Source organism: Frieseomelitta varia, unplaced genomic scaffold, assembly GCF_011392965.1.
Source record: "Frieseomelitta varia isolate USP_RPSP 00005682 unplaced genomic scaffold, Fvar_1.2 scaffold_263, whole genome shotgun sequence".
Lineage (NCBI taxonomy): Eukaryota > Metazoa > Arthropoda > Insecta > Hymenoptera > Apidae > Frieseomelitta > Frieseomelitta varia.
Window position 1 is genome coordinate 365,349 of NW_025109994.1, and position 14,153 is coordinate 379,501.

General features: G+C 42.1%; 2 protein-coding genes across 2 annotated transcripts in view; one reads left to right on the forward strand and one right to left on the reverse strand.

Annotated features, from left to right (window-relative positions):
- Nucleotides 1-14,153, reverse strand: part of LOC122528818 (glutamate receptor ionotropic, kainate 2) — a 296,492-nt gene that overhangs the window by 275,358 nt on the left and 6,981 nt on the right. The window lies entirely within an intron of this gene.
- The window catches only part of LOC122528826, a 35,725-nt gene that overhangs the window by 8,934 nt on the left and 12,638 nt on the right, over nt 1-14,153 (forward strand). The gene's annotated exons all lie outside the window — the stretch shown is intronic.

Below are 14,153 nucleotides of genomic sequence, written 5' to 3' on the forward strand. Positions count from 1 at the left end.
CGAGCGGCGTGCGTTGATTACAGGCGACGAAAATCGACGAATTCGCACGAGCACGGTGATTCCTTCGAAATTCGTAACGACAACTGCGCCACTGGCACCTAGCGGCCGCCAGGGGGAAGTAGTTGCTTCGATTGTCGAAAGGTATCGATACGCATCAGCGCCAACGTCAATCGCGATGTTCGATCACGCGTGATTTCGTTGACAAGTGCTTTCTGTTACATTTTTGTGAACAATTGTGCGTGCTTCGTCTTGGAAGAAAGAAGAAAGGAGAATGATGATATTCTTCGATCAATTCCTTCAATTTTCTCATCGAGTAAGTAGTATTTGTATATAATTTTTACTTTAAAACAGTGATTGTTCTATATGTTTTGTATTCAAAAGATCTGACCAATGTTTTACGAAAGCGTAGTACAACCGAAACTCGGTGTAACGTGATGATTTCAATTTATTAATAACACGCGAAGGTTAAAGAATTCATTATTATTTACTAGAGATCAAATATTACAAGTTTCTAAGCCACTCGATTTAATACAGATGATTTAAAGACTCAGTACCAGCTGACTTGATTACATACTGGGACTCAATATCGGCAAACCAACACTAGTCGAACCCAATACAGATCATCTTAAACCCTTGCAACTCGATACAAGCTCATACCACACCCGGCTATACCCGACACGACGCAGTAAATCCTGCACTTAATACGACACAGACTATCTCAGTGACCAATGGAATCAAATACCTCAATAACATCAAACTCGAGGAACACGATGCATTCAAATCTACAATTGTGAAACTGGATTTACTCCTCGGTCCCTTGTAATTGTCAAGTTTCTAACAATTTCTAGCCTTTCTAATATTTCAATATCAATTTCATTATCAATTTTAACAAGTTGAAACGACAAAATCATCGCGTTTCACCGAATTAAATTATATTCACGGTTTGAATAATGCAGCGATCATCAAATCGTGTTTCGTTTCTGTATGTTTCAATAAATTATCTCTTAATGATTCTTGATTCAAGTTCTGCACGACTCTTTTGATCAAAGAATATACTTTAATGACCTCTAAATGAAATTTAAATCGAAGATATTTTAATCTGATATTTTTCTCTCAATGTGCTCAATCAATCAATCTTCTAGATTATTCTGTCTGTATACTCTTATTTATACATTATATTACTCCCTGCAATAATTACGGAGATTGAAATTCCGATTTCCATATAAATTAAATTTATTCATACTAGTATACACACTTACAACGTCGATCTCAGAAATTTGATGCTTTCACCGGAGTAAATACTGAATTTTACTTTATACATGGGATAGAAATTTACTATTAAATTCAACGATCAAACAGCAGTCACTTGTGCACCTCCGAATTAAACGTCCGCGTGGAATTAATTTTTTAAATTCCGAAACAACTGTATCACGCTTTGAAACATTGGGAAGTCTCGTAAATTGCACATATAAATTAGACATTAGGCTCAAGAAACGCATCAAACTGTCGGGTACACCTATAAATATGCATGGATGTACGTACACATACGTTTGCGCATATCTGAAACTGTATACTCTCCCAGGTATAGCGATGGCATATGTGCATAACCACAGGTACATATAGACAGTTGACACAAGTTGTTCATCTCCACGTAGACAGTGCTAATTGGCAGAATTATCAAAATAATGTCATAAAAGTGTATTATGCTTAATGAACGTAGATGATATCTTCCTGTTTCCTACTCTGTAATCAATCTATCGATCGCTGTCACCTACGTCGCAGGATATGTAACGTGGTGAGGATTCTGGTCTCTCGAGGAATCGATGTCTCTATCCATGCTGATACTAATACACATCCCTGGGCAAATGTATAACGTATGACTTGTACGTGCATATCGAAACGAACGAAGCAGCATGAATGATACAGAAATGATACAGAAATGGAGAGGATACTCCATATTCGTGGCAATATAAACGATAAACTCGTGAATGCAGTTTATAAAAGAAATCCTAAATACAATGGACATGCGTGCCTGTGTGTGTATGTGTGCGTTTAGAATAGAGCCACGTTCGAAGTCTATCAGCATTGGGATGGGTGCAGGGAAGTTGGAAAATTGTAAAGGGATTACTGGATTAAGGACAGTTTATCTACATCCAGCTAAATTTGTCCGGCTGATTAGAAAAAGATTGATCAATCGTCGCTGAGAAGTTCTCCAATTTAAAAATATTACGCTGGACAATGAAACAATTTTCGTCGAACTCCGAACAGAATCTGATTTCTTTTCCGTATTTTGATTCATTCATGAATAAACATTTCAACTGGGCTATATTAGGATTTCGTTCTTCGAACGAAAATCTCTTTCATTGAGATTTAGTTAAAAGAGAGAAAACCTTTTTTTTTTTAACTAAAAACCCTAGTCGCGACATTCGTCAATTATTTTTCCCCGTTGTCGATGAAAATATACGATATCATATCTAACAATCCATTCGAAATATAGAGAAAAATTTCACCGTGTGTATTTGGCCGCGTGTATCCCGGTTTTCGTTTATTTTTCCTTTTTTTTTTTTTCACTCCACAACCAGTGACCAATTCTCCGCTAACGAACACGAACAAACTAAACGATGCCCTTGTGTTTACAAGTTGGACGGCGTCGAAATTCCAGTAATAACAGCGCACTAATATGTCAAAGCACCTATCTCTTACCTCTGAAAGTATCAATATCTAATTCCCGGGACATTCGTATTTGGACTAGATGTAGAGATATTGCACGTTTCTACGAAAAATAAATGAAATATTTTGCCAAACGATGCTGTGCCTCGCGCGTTTCGAAACACGGAAGCAAAACCAGGAAAGGAAACGAAATAATAATCAACAAAAAATAATCAACAAAACAGGAAAGTATCGAAACGCGATAAAGATTTCTAATTTCTAACGAAACGGCGTGCTACGAGAAAGATAAGGAAACAAGTGCAATCAACTTATCTGCCGCTTCTTCTGTCTGCACGATCCCCAAAGTCGTTCAAACAGCTGTTGCATGTCGACACGACGCGACATCAGGAAGATAGCACACGGAGTAACCTCGATGTATCCTGCGAGAGATGCACTTTGCCGTGTGTCAAACTCTCCTCGCTGATCGACAACGATGCGACGATAGCTAGCAACTATAGAGCTACTTGCAACTACTCGATGAAACGTATACAAGGACAGGGTTGCGGATACATTTGCGGATACAGGGTAAACCGAGTGAATACACTGCACAGGTGGCGAACAGTAAGAGTACGCGCTACATTGCACGCCTATAAACATGGAAGCCCGATCTACCTATCCGTTTCGGTTACGCATGGAACATCGGTGGTATAGTGCACCGGGCGAGGCGCCCATCCGGAATCCTCGTGGGAACGCTTAAAGGTGCTTAACGACTATCTTGTCCTCTCTATTTTCTCCGAGATCAACGGAAATCGCGGACACAGTCGGGAAATCAAGCTACCGTCAACCTAGTCCGTGATCGATTATCCTTCATAAATATAATTTATGAAGAGAGTCTCAAGAGATTTTTTCCTATGGTTTTCTTATCAATTGCGTGAATTCTAAATTTACTGATAGAACGATCCAGTGGTCGTACTCATATTCCATTTCGTTCGATTCCTCCGGATTTTAGCACGTGAAATTTGGCACAGATATCCTTTTGTGTTTACGCGTCGATTCAGTAGAAATGTTCCAACACAGACGCGTGTTATTAGGTTCGAAATTATGAACAAATTTTGAAAGTAGCATTAATTGCGAAATGTCGAATACCGCGTGGACTGTAAAGAGTTAATACGTTGATCGCAAATCGGGTAGGTTTCTTGCAGAGCTTATTCGCTTAGGTATTCTGTAGTTTTTACGCTCTTTTTTATGCTTTTGGTTTTTATTCTTCTATTTTTACGCTACCTTCTTTTTTAAATTTATGACATGGACGTGCTCTTCAGCGTCACCTTGTCAAATTAAAAGTTTTTACACATTCCTTTGCATCCCTCAAGCGCAGACCATTTAGAAAACTTACAACGAGTTCCCTAAATCTCAGTTTCCCTCAATCTTCGTTTAAAATATTTTCCAATACATCACAAACGACTCTGTTACAGTATTGTGTATTTTTATATAAATAAAGTAGTTGCGGCTTCTTCAAAATAATTTAATAATTTACTATACTGATGTTTGATGATTTAATTCGTTCAACTTAAAAATAATTTACTGATGAAAAACTCATTATTCTACCAAATACTATTATATCCCTTCTTGCCGCAAAAATTAAAAATTCAGATCGTCAATCACATGTGGGCGACGCGGCAATCAACGCGTTAAAGAGATTTTGATCATTGTTTCTGTATCAATTACTCGCGTAGAATGACGATTAGTCCGTCGATCGAAGCTTTCGAGAGTAAATTGGCGCGAGCATAGAAGAAGAGTCGAAACTCTGTCGGACTTCTCGCCGCGAGTTGTGAACGCGCCTTCGAATGCGAAACCGTGGAAATGACAATCGGGAGAATTGTCAAGAGTCAAGGAAAGTCGGAATAAACAGATAACGCAAGAGCGCAAACTGGTGAATTTGATCGCGTGCAAATTCAGAAGCACGGATATTGATGAATATTTAAAGCATCGGCGGTTAAGCTGAGCTATCGCCGACGAGGGACGAACGAAAACTCGGTCGTCGGCTATAGATAGGTGCGGCAAAACGATGAAACACCTCTGTGAAAATCCTCTTTCTATGCCTAGCACGTTCGTCCACTTGTTTGCAGCTTTACCGCTCTCTCAGAACGAAGAACTGTACCGACGAGCGGTCGGTACAGCTCTTCGAATTTTCTTCCCTCGCCGTTCTATTTCGAGAACGAGCCGAGCTAGGGAACCGAAAGAGGAGGAGGAAGAAGTCGAACCGAAGACAGAGGAAGGGATTTGAATAAATTATTCGCCGACGTAAATCTAAGTCCTTGGTTGGCCTGTTTCTTCTTTCTCATAGCGTCGATCTAGCTACCTCGCCTGTGCACGCTCGATCGGCATGGAAAACCAGGTTTGACAATTCAGCGTGCAGCGTTGTGCTTTTTGACAGAGGGCGATCCGTTTTGCCCGACGAGATACATCATTCTCTGTTGACGAGAAAGCCAAATCGTTGAAACAACGCACGTCTGGATGGTTCGACGTAAACCGTGATACATCGCGGGTGGGGAACGTGCGCGGGAAGATGGATAGGTACGGAAATGCGAGTCATCCTTGACAACTTGAAAAACAACAAGAAACTTCCACCTTATTTTGTACGCGTGTGCCTGTGTCGTGTGTAATCGATGAAAAATGTCAGGGGCGAACCGGATAACTACACGCTGCATGGGAAAAGTTCGCGGCGAAATCCATGCGAACGCTTCGAAGTGTTCCTGGTAAATATTGCACGCGGCTCGTGGGAGGAGGGGGGGAGGGGGGAACGGTTCTTCAACTTTTCCGAGGGAAAATAAGAAAATCTTAGGGAACAACTTCTCCCAAAAATAAACGTCCGTTCTTAGGTAAATCGTGCCAGTCAGGCATGAAGGAATGGCTCGTGCAATCGAAATACATAATATACACACGTATACTGTGTGTATGTGTGTGTTCCTGTATATACATATATGTATATGTAGTAACTGGGTAGCCCGTCGACTCATCGATTTCTTGGTCGGTTCGAAAGCTACCGGCGGTAGCTTCCTCCTCCGGGGCGTACAGAGAGAAGCTTCGAAACCCAAAGACGAAGATCGGATAGAACTGCATCCTTCCTAGAATCGTTTCGCTCTTAACCCACCTCGAACGCTTCCGGCCGACCACTTTCATCGCTATAAACAACGTAACCTCTAGCTCTCCGCGCTGGAGAAGGGCCTTCCAGCGTTCCGCAATTAATTGTCCCGGCAATATACTCTCGTACAAGCGATGTAATCCGGCTGGCGAAATGTCTTGGCGCGTTAAATTTCATTCCACGTCGCCATTGGGCGATTAAGATTAAGCGACGGCCGTGAAATACGCGTAGACATACGAGAAATTGGAAGGATGACGCGATTTCGGGCTCTATTGGCGAAATGATCAAAGCTACGGCGGAGAAAGATATCGATGGCAATTTCATGGCGAATCGACGGGGCCGTTTGTTAGACTATATCGAGAGATGTAGGATGGATCGCGTTCAAGTTACGCGAATATCGTCTGCCTAGACGATTGTATGTAGATACATCGCGAAACCTGGCAATCCGCTGAATAATTGCTCAATTCAATACGTAATCACGCTACTTCCTGTTCACTAACCTCTGTTCATACGGTCTGCCTTGCACGACTGCCTGCCTGCCTCCCAATAGGGATATAATCCCGTTTAAGCTGGTTATAAGCATACCGGAGTACGAGGTGGAAGTACATTATGTTCATGGACCTGGTACACGTTCGAAGACTGCACGCCCTTTAAGCTTACTGATAGTACGTCTTCCGGAATCTCTCACTATCAGGGAGTTTCATTAATCAAGCTTCCTGATATCGATACACCCTCTGGTAAATTAATTTTCATCGTTGATTAGATCCCGTGAGTTTGAGCGGTTTGTTGGATACAACAAACATTGCACGCGAGAATTAACCTCGTAGCTGGTTGGTCCGTTGGCGAATCTTTCACCCCGCTTTCTCTGTAGAATGTTGGAATTCCTTTTGACGCTTGACTCTGCTTCTCCTGTTGCTAGAATTCCTCTTGAATGCATCGACATATATGTGTATGTATATCAGAAATGAAAAGATTTCTTTGAATCTTACATTATGTCAAGGAAATGTTGTTTAGAAAGAGTCCTTTGCAGTGTTTTGCTGCCAGTCTCTCTCGAAAAGAACAACGATCGAAAATATTTACCGTAATTAGATAGCGAGGAAAAACGCTATTTATAATTAAATTCAATTCTAATTATAAATCTTAGGACCACAGAAACTGTGCCTTAGCCTTGCTTCAATTCATACATGGTAGAAAAAGTAGAAGGTTACGTGTGACCTGGATATTAACACGTCAGTCATTGCCGGTACTTAATGCTTTAATTTAGGTCTTCATTACTTCAGTACGATCTATTACGAGCTTAGCTAAACACTTGATAAAGAGTGTTTCGTAGAGATTTTCAATTCGATGATATACACCTCCGCTTGAAAATCTTTAGGACAACTGCTACATTTATGTAATAAAAACAGTACAATAAATATCAATTATAAATTACATGCAATAAATACAATATTCATAAATACGATATAAATATAAAAATATAAATTATATACTCAGCATGCAATGCAAAATATAAATTATCACATTTACAAGTATGCACAATATAATCAAATACGGTAAATATGAAACATACTTTGTGCAGTAAAGACTCTGTTAATATATTGTGTACGCGATAAATCACGATAAGTACTGAATATTAAAAATAAAAGTGTCCAAAGATTTTTGAGCTTATAATTAATTTAATCGTCAGCATCATTCCTACGTATATTACATATATTACGGTTGCTAATAAAAAAAAAAAAGAAAATTATATTATCAGGTTGCTCAATTCAATTATCGATTACGCTTTACTGTCACTTTCACAATGAATATCTATGTCGAATATATACGAACGCTTGAGCGCGCTAACCGTGACTCGCGGCATTGTTCCCGGAGCACTTTATCACCTACTTCAAATAAATCGCATTAACGACAAATTGAATCGCTCCCCGTGCATAAGAGACGGATGATTAATCCACAGAGAAAAGTAAAGTAGCTTCGATCCTTCGGAGAAAATTCTTCCTACCGTTCGCGTTTTATTTATCGTGAAAGGGAAGAAGAACGTGAAAGAAACGCGCCAGCGCCAATTTATCCAAGATACATACGTATTTCATATATTCTCCGCGGGAACGGAATAAAAGGCAAAAAATTATATCGTAGCGTTTCCGCCGTTAGCAAGATGGTCCGAGTGACGGTTGTTTGGAACTTTGGTTGTAACAACGAGCATTGGCATTTGCAGGCACAGCCAGAGAAATGTGCGGGAAACTCGCGCGGCGTCTCTCGAACGTGACGATGTCGTTTTATTACCGAGAAGGAAGACGTTGTCCACGGTCCCGTGGCTTTCTCAATTTATCGGCGCCGCAATCGCGAGCTGTCACGTCGATTCGATCGGCAAGTCGGGGCGAAATTATACAATGAACCGTGCACGTCGAACAAGAGAAGTCAACGGGACGATGGTGGAAGTTGAAAGTTCGCGCAGTTGAAGCTCGTAACTCGATTCACCCGGCGACGTTTCCCTGTCCGTTCCGGCTTCACCGCCCGAACTTTCGCCACGAATTTCGAACCGATATTTACACGCAAACGAAGATTTAATAAAACAATCGGAAACGCGGCCAATCTTGAAAACACATATCGATAGTGATAACGCCTACGGCCAAATCATTCAAATGTATCTCGAGCTAACCGAAAATTATATTACCAGGACATTTCCCGGCAACAACTTTCCGTCGCTAATGAAACGTGTTCAAACATTGAACGATCGTTCCCCAATGAAAAGCGTATCTTTCAAAGATACGATTCCTTCAAACGTTGTAAAATTTCACGCGTTGCTGGATCTCGGAGCTAACGGAATCGGCGCAAACATTCGCGCGACAGTCGGTAATAAGCTAAAATTAGGGAGATTCCGTTTTACGATCCGGCGATCGGGTAACTTAGCACGCCATCGACGCTTGATGCTCGAACCCGTTTGAACATCCCTTACGGGCCGGTTACGGCCAACAACCGATGCATTCGATTTACAAACAGGCACAACGTACCGTGTTATTGGACACGTTCCTATCTGTACCCATTATTCGTCACGTGCGCCCGCGCTGTAAATTATACCAGCCGTATTAATGTCAGCCAGAATCCCTAAATCGAATCAAAATCTCACGTATCGACGATTGGTACCTCCCGCTCACCCATGGTTTACAAATATTTGTCGGGTAACGATGTTATCGGGCGCGGTGCGCTCACACGTCTCGCTGGTTAGCGATTTATTTATTTATTCATCGTTCTCTCGGTAGGGACGATTCATTTCACATCGTCGAAATTGTCGTCTCCCAAACTTTCTTTCATGCCCGCCCGGCAGATGATCTCTATTAAATCTCTCATCCGCGTTTTCAGCGTGCAAATTTCATATCCGAAGACCTTGAGGATGATGCTCGGGAGGATGAATCCTCCGCGGTCGTCTTATTCATCGCGGTCGTCCTTCCCCCTCACTCTCCCGGTTTCATAAGGAAATGGGACGCGCGTTGCACGATATTTCAATTTACTCGGAAACCTAATACCCTAAGGTATTACTCGTCGTAATTACTCGTCGTTGGTGCTCGAAGAATGAAACTCGGGTTCCAAAAAGACAGTCGAGTCCGCGAGAGAGACATCTACAAAAGAGATTCGTCGTATTCGAATTTCCTTATCGAGCCGATATTTTTGTTCAAAGCGGGTCGGGATACAATAAACGACAAGGAGAGGGCACTAGGCGACGTGACCGAGGGGAAATCGCGCGCCCTTTTCTTACCGAGCACTCCCAGTCCATTAACCAATAGTTGACTTAATACCCGATCATTCGATTACAGGGCGCCAGGACTTTTCCGCCGTTTTCACCGTGGAAGTTTCAAGTTCCGCCTGTGCGATTAAGTTAAAATGCAATTTTCCTTTCTGACCCTCGTGCTTCTTCTCTCTCTCTCTCTCTCTCTCTCTCTCTCTCTCTCTCTCTCTCTCTCTCGTACAAGTGTTTCTGCTTCTTTATTTCTTATGCGCCGCCGTTCCTCATTTTGCTCTGATTCGAGCAGAGGAACTTTCGTCGCGACCGGTAATCCGCGCCGATGCGACGCTTATTATTCTTTTATTTGACGGAACCAGGGCACGAGGGGACTCTACGTGGCAGCAACTAGATGAGGACAATCAGGCCTCGTGGTCGAATGAAAAAAATTGCGTCAATACGGCGGAGGAGGGGGAGACGAGCGAGGTGAAAATTGCCTGGTCGGCCATGAATATACAAATTGAATCGCCTCGCCTCGCCTGCGCTCGCCGACGTCGGTTTCTCATTCTTCTTTAACCATCTCGGAACGTTGCACGTTAACGTTCCACATTAACGAGTCGTAATCGTTCATCGTTAGGGAACAATTCCATTACACTCTGAAAAAACATCTCTGCGACTTGCCAAGGCAGACAAAACGTCTCGAAGAAAGTGAACGTAAGTTGGTGAGACAAAATGGTCCTGAAAGATTGACCCAAAGGACAAGGAAGGACGAGATAAGGATTTGCGAGCGTGGTGTTAGTATGGACAGCCGGTGTTGTCTCTCGGGCCGAAAAAAATGTAGAACTAAGAAGCTCGAACGTCGAAAAGCGAAAGGAAGAGGGGAAACGAAGAAGGGAAAGATACTGGCGAGGACGAAGAATACTCCTTGTGCAGGAAGAAGAGTGGAGGCGAGACGTGAGACGCGTTTTTTACTTGGCGCAGTCACGTGAAATAAAATAATGAGGGGGTGAAAGAAGAAGGGAGAGGGGAAAAGAATGGAAGCTCTCTGAAAGAATGATACGGTTCCCGTTGAGGTGCATACCTTCGAACACATTGCGCTCTTGTTCCCTGGTGATAGCCAGTCGGCTAGATGGCTAGGTTATTGTTGTTGCTGTGTAGGTTTCCCGACCGCGTCAATGCCGGGGTCACGGTTAAATACCTGCTAAAGAGATTTCGGGATTCTTGCCGGGAGGCTAGTCAGAGATGAAACCTCTGTTAAATAATGCGACACGCCGAGTGCCAGTCCTCTCCGGTAATTATCTACACTCGTCGGCAGTGGCAGACTGCAATGAATATTCAACGTGGCATGAGCGAATTCTCGATACGTAACGTTAATGAGAGCACGCAGACACGGTGCTCGAGGAGAGAAAAAAAAAAGGGGGGGACAAAGCAGCGAGACGGAGCCGAATTCCGCTGATAAACGATTGTTCGCTTCGAGTAAAATGTCCGACAAAATTCGACAAGTAACGCAATAAGCACGAGAAACTGTTACTCGACGTTCCAATTGCTTCCGTGGGTTCGATAGCGTTCCGGTTCTGCTACCGTCGTTAGCTTCCACGTTTAATCGAACTCTATCTGCAAGGGGTAATTTAAAACACGTCGAATTTTATTAAATAAAGAAGCAACATTCGGTAAACGCGAATCTACGAAATCCTATGGAATTATATTCTTCAAGAAACAACCACGTCTTAAATCTAATCGCACGCATGGTTTCACGTAGCTTCTAAATCCGCGATGGAAATTGAAATTTTAATAATCAATGACAAATGACTAGACATTCGAGAAAGATCGTAAAATGATCGTAAACCATCGCAGACGGATCGCAGATTCTCGCACAAGCGAGATACATCCTGTCGCGGGCACACGTGCAGATTGATCAGCTTCCACACACTTGTCGTTGCAACTCACTGCATCAAAATCATTAACTAACCAATCATTCCGTTCGACGTAGCGGCATGCTCGTTTAATCGTGAAAAGCATAATATCCGTATCGATGGAATTATCGTTCGTTTGTCCAACGTCCGAATGCTCTCGAATGCAACAACAACTGTGCCTGTCATCGCTTATTAACCACGCTCGACTAACATCTGTAAAAGTTGCATTCACCTTTCTTCTTCTTCTTCTTTTTTTTTTTTCTTTTCCTTTTCTTTTGCCGCTGCGTTTTCCATCGGAACGAAGTTTTCCACGCATCGATAATCGAACGACCGAGAGTGGTGGTCGTGGTTCCAAGTGGAAATTCAATATATCGAGTGCTCCGCTTCTCGTTCGATCCCTCTCTGTCTCTCTCTTTCTCTCTCGATCGAACCCCTTCTGCACACACCTTTTCACTCTTCCTCCCCCTCTCCTCCCCCTCCCGAGTCCACCTTTATTGGGATGAGTGGCCTACGTTGTGTACAGTATCTACGCATCGGGCATTGTACAAAAGTCACGCTTCGCTTTATTGAAAAGCCGTCTTCTCTCGCGCGAATAGGCCGTGCCACAACGGAAATTGCAGGTGAATTCTTTGTGAACAGTTACCGGGTTTCCACGCCGCGCCGCGTGTTCGGCATTCGGGCGAGAAACTTTTTCGAAGGGCATGTGAAAGGGCAAATGAATGGACTTTAGGGGCGTGCACGTTGATTGAAACAAGGTGTACGCGCCGTTGTGCCGGAACGTTTTGCACTAGGTGGATTTTCGCGTGGGCGTATGATACTGGCGAGTAAAGGGAATATCGAAGGAAAATGCGGGACGAAGGGTGATTCATCGTTGATGAAACTTGAATATTAAATCGATGTCGTATATCACATACATACGTGTCCTATAAAACTGCTTCAACGCCTTTTGTTGCTATTGAACTTTCCCATTCAGCGTTCAAAATCACTCTACGACACATTATACCAGGACGATTGATATCTTTCTCGATTCCAATAAATGGAAACGAGAGTGAGAATAATCTCGTCGTAGAGAGGAAAATTATTTTTAGTGGAGCAACAAGGCTACTCAATTAAGAAACAAGGCTGTTTAGTGAGTGACGAAAACAATACATATTTAACGAGTAGAGAAATTGGTATATAGAGGAAAAGTTTAGTGAGACACGTGATAATAAAAAGAAAAGCACGAAGCCTGGACAAAGAGTTTGCGCTTCTTTTTCAAACTTTGCGCTTGATTTTTTGTGTCAGTTGTCCAGGCAGAGAACGTAGCGACCTAGCTGCTTGAATTTGATTTACTTTATATGCATATAACGCTTCAATTCATTCGTGAAATGTTCGTCTCGGTATGTGAACCGAGTCGGATCTGACCGTTTATCGAGAACGCCTAATGAAAATGGAATTCCAATTGCATTTTTTAGACGTGTCTGTGTGAAAATGAATGCAAGCAGCGGATATCTATGCCGGCTGTCAAAGGGAAGCGCGACGGCATTTTAATTAATTTTTCCACCTCTAGAAGAATCGGCACGAAGAAAAATCTATTGACCCGTTCAACCATCGCCAGCCATCCCTTTAAAGAAAATGAAATTACAATCTCCGAGGGAAACGGTGCGTTTCCATGTTTCATTTTCAAGCTTGCTCGCTTGAAATTGGATATTTCAATACGAATTAAGTCCGGGCGCCGCGGCGGTCAGTGTGAGATCGTTTGAAATCGAGCAGAGAAAAATGTCATCGCGGCGGTGTAATTAATAAACAGAGACGTGATGTAATTTCTGATATTTCTTTGAGAAACGAAGTTCCAGCTTTAGTTTCTGTTTCGCAACTTCGATGAAGCTCACGCAACGTAAAGTCACTCAATTTTAAACAAATTTCAACTTGTCATTAGGAAAGTCTACGTTCGCGCAGAAACTGTTTTCCTTCACGAAGTGAAATTTCTTTGCGCTTCTCGATACGTCTCTGGCGTAGACAGACAGCGTTGATTAATTCGTTAAACGTAAAGCAAAGGATCATAATTTGCTTTTTAGTTACGGGAGAAATTATTATACCGTAAGAACTACGATAAGCATTATTTGATTCGTTCGAAGCTTTACGCTTTGATTCAACGCACATTATACGTTATACATACGTTGTATGTATATATAAAATCACATCGTCATTATGATATCAGAATTCAATATTGCAAACAATTTTTCAAAGGACCGTTCGTGTTACCATTAACATAAATTCAACAAATTTGCAACAGAATGCAGGGAGGCATTTGAAATTGCCTGTCTATAATTTACAAAAGAGAGCAAATGTACACGACAGGGTATGAAATATTTTCACAAAGAGACGTATCGGTGAAAATGCGTTTTAAAAACAACAATGTCCTATTACCTTAACAAAATAAATTCGAAATTTTGCAAATGCATATGTATTCCTATCGGTTATGGAACGAAAGCCGAATAAAAGTAATACGTGTAATCTAGAATACGAGATTTTCGTGAAACACGAAAATCAATGAAAGCCATCGCAAAGGATCGTTAAAACGTTCGCGTCCAGATCATTATTTCAATAACAGCGGGACAATGGTGCATTTAACGGAGGTAAACGTTTTTTCCCCCCCGATCGTTGAAACGCCAAATGCCCGTCAAAAATACTACAGGCAAAAGCTCTGTAGATAACGACGAACGAAGTATATATATATACACATATAGCG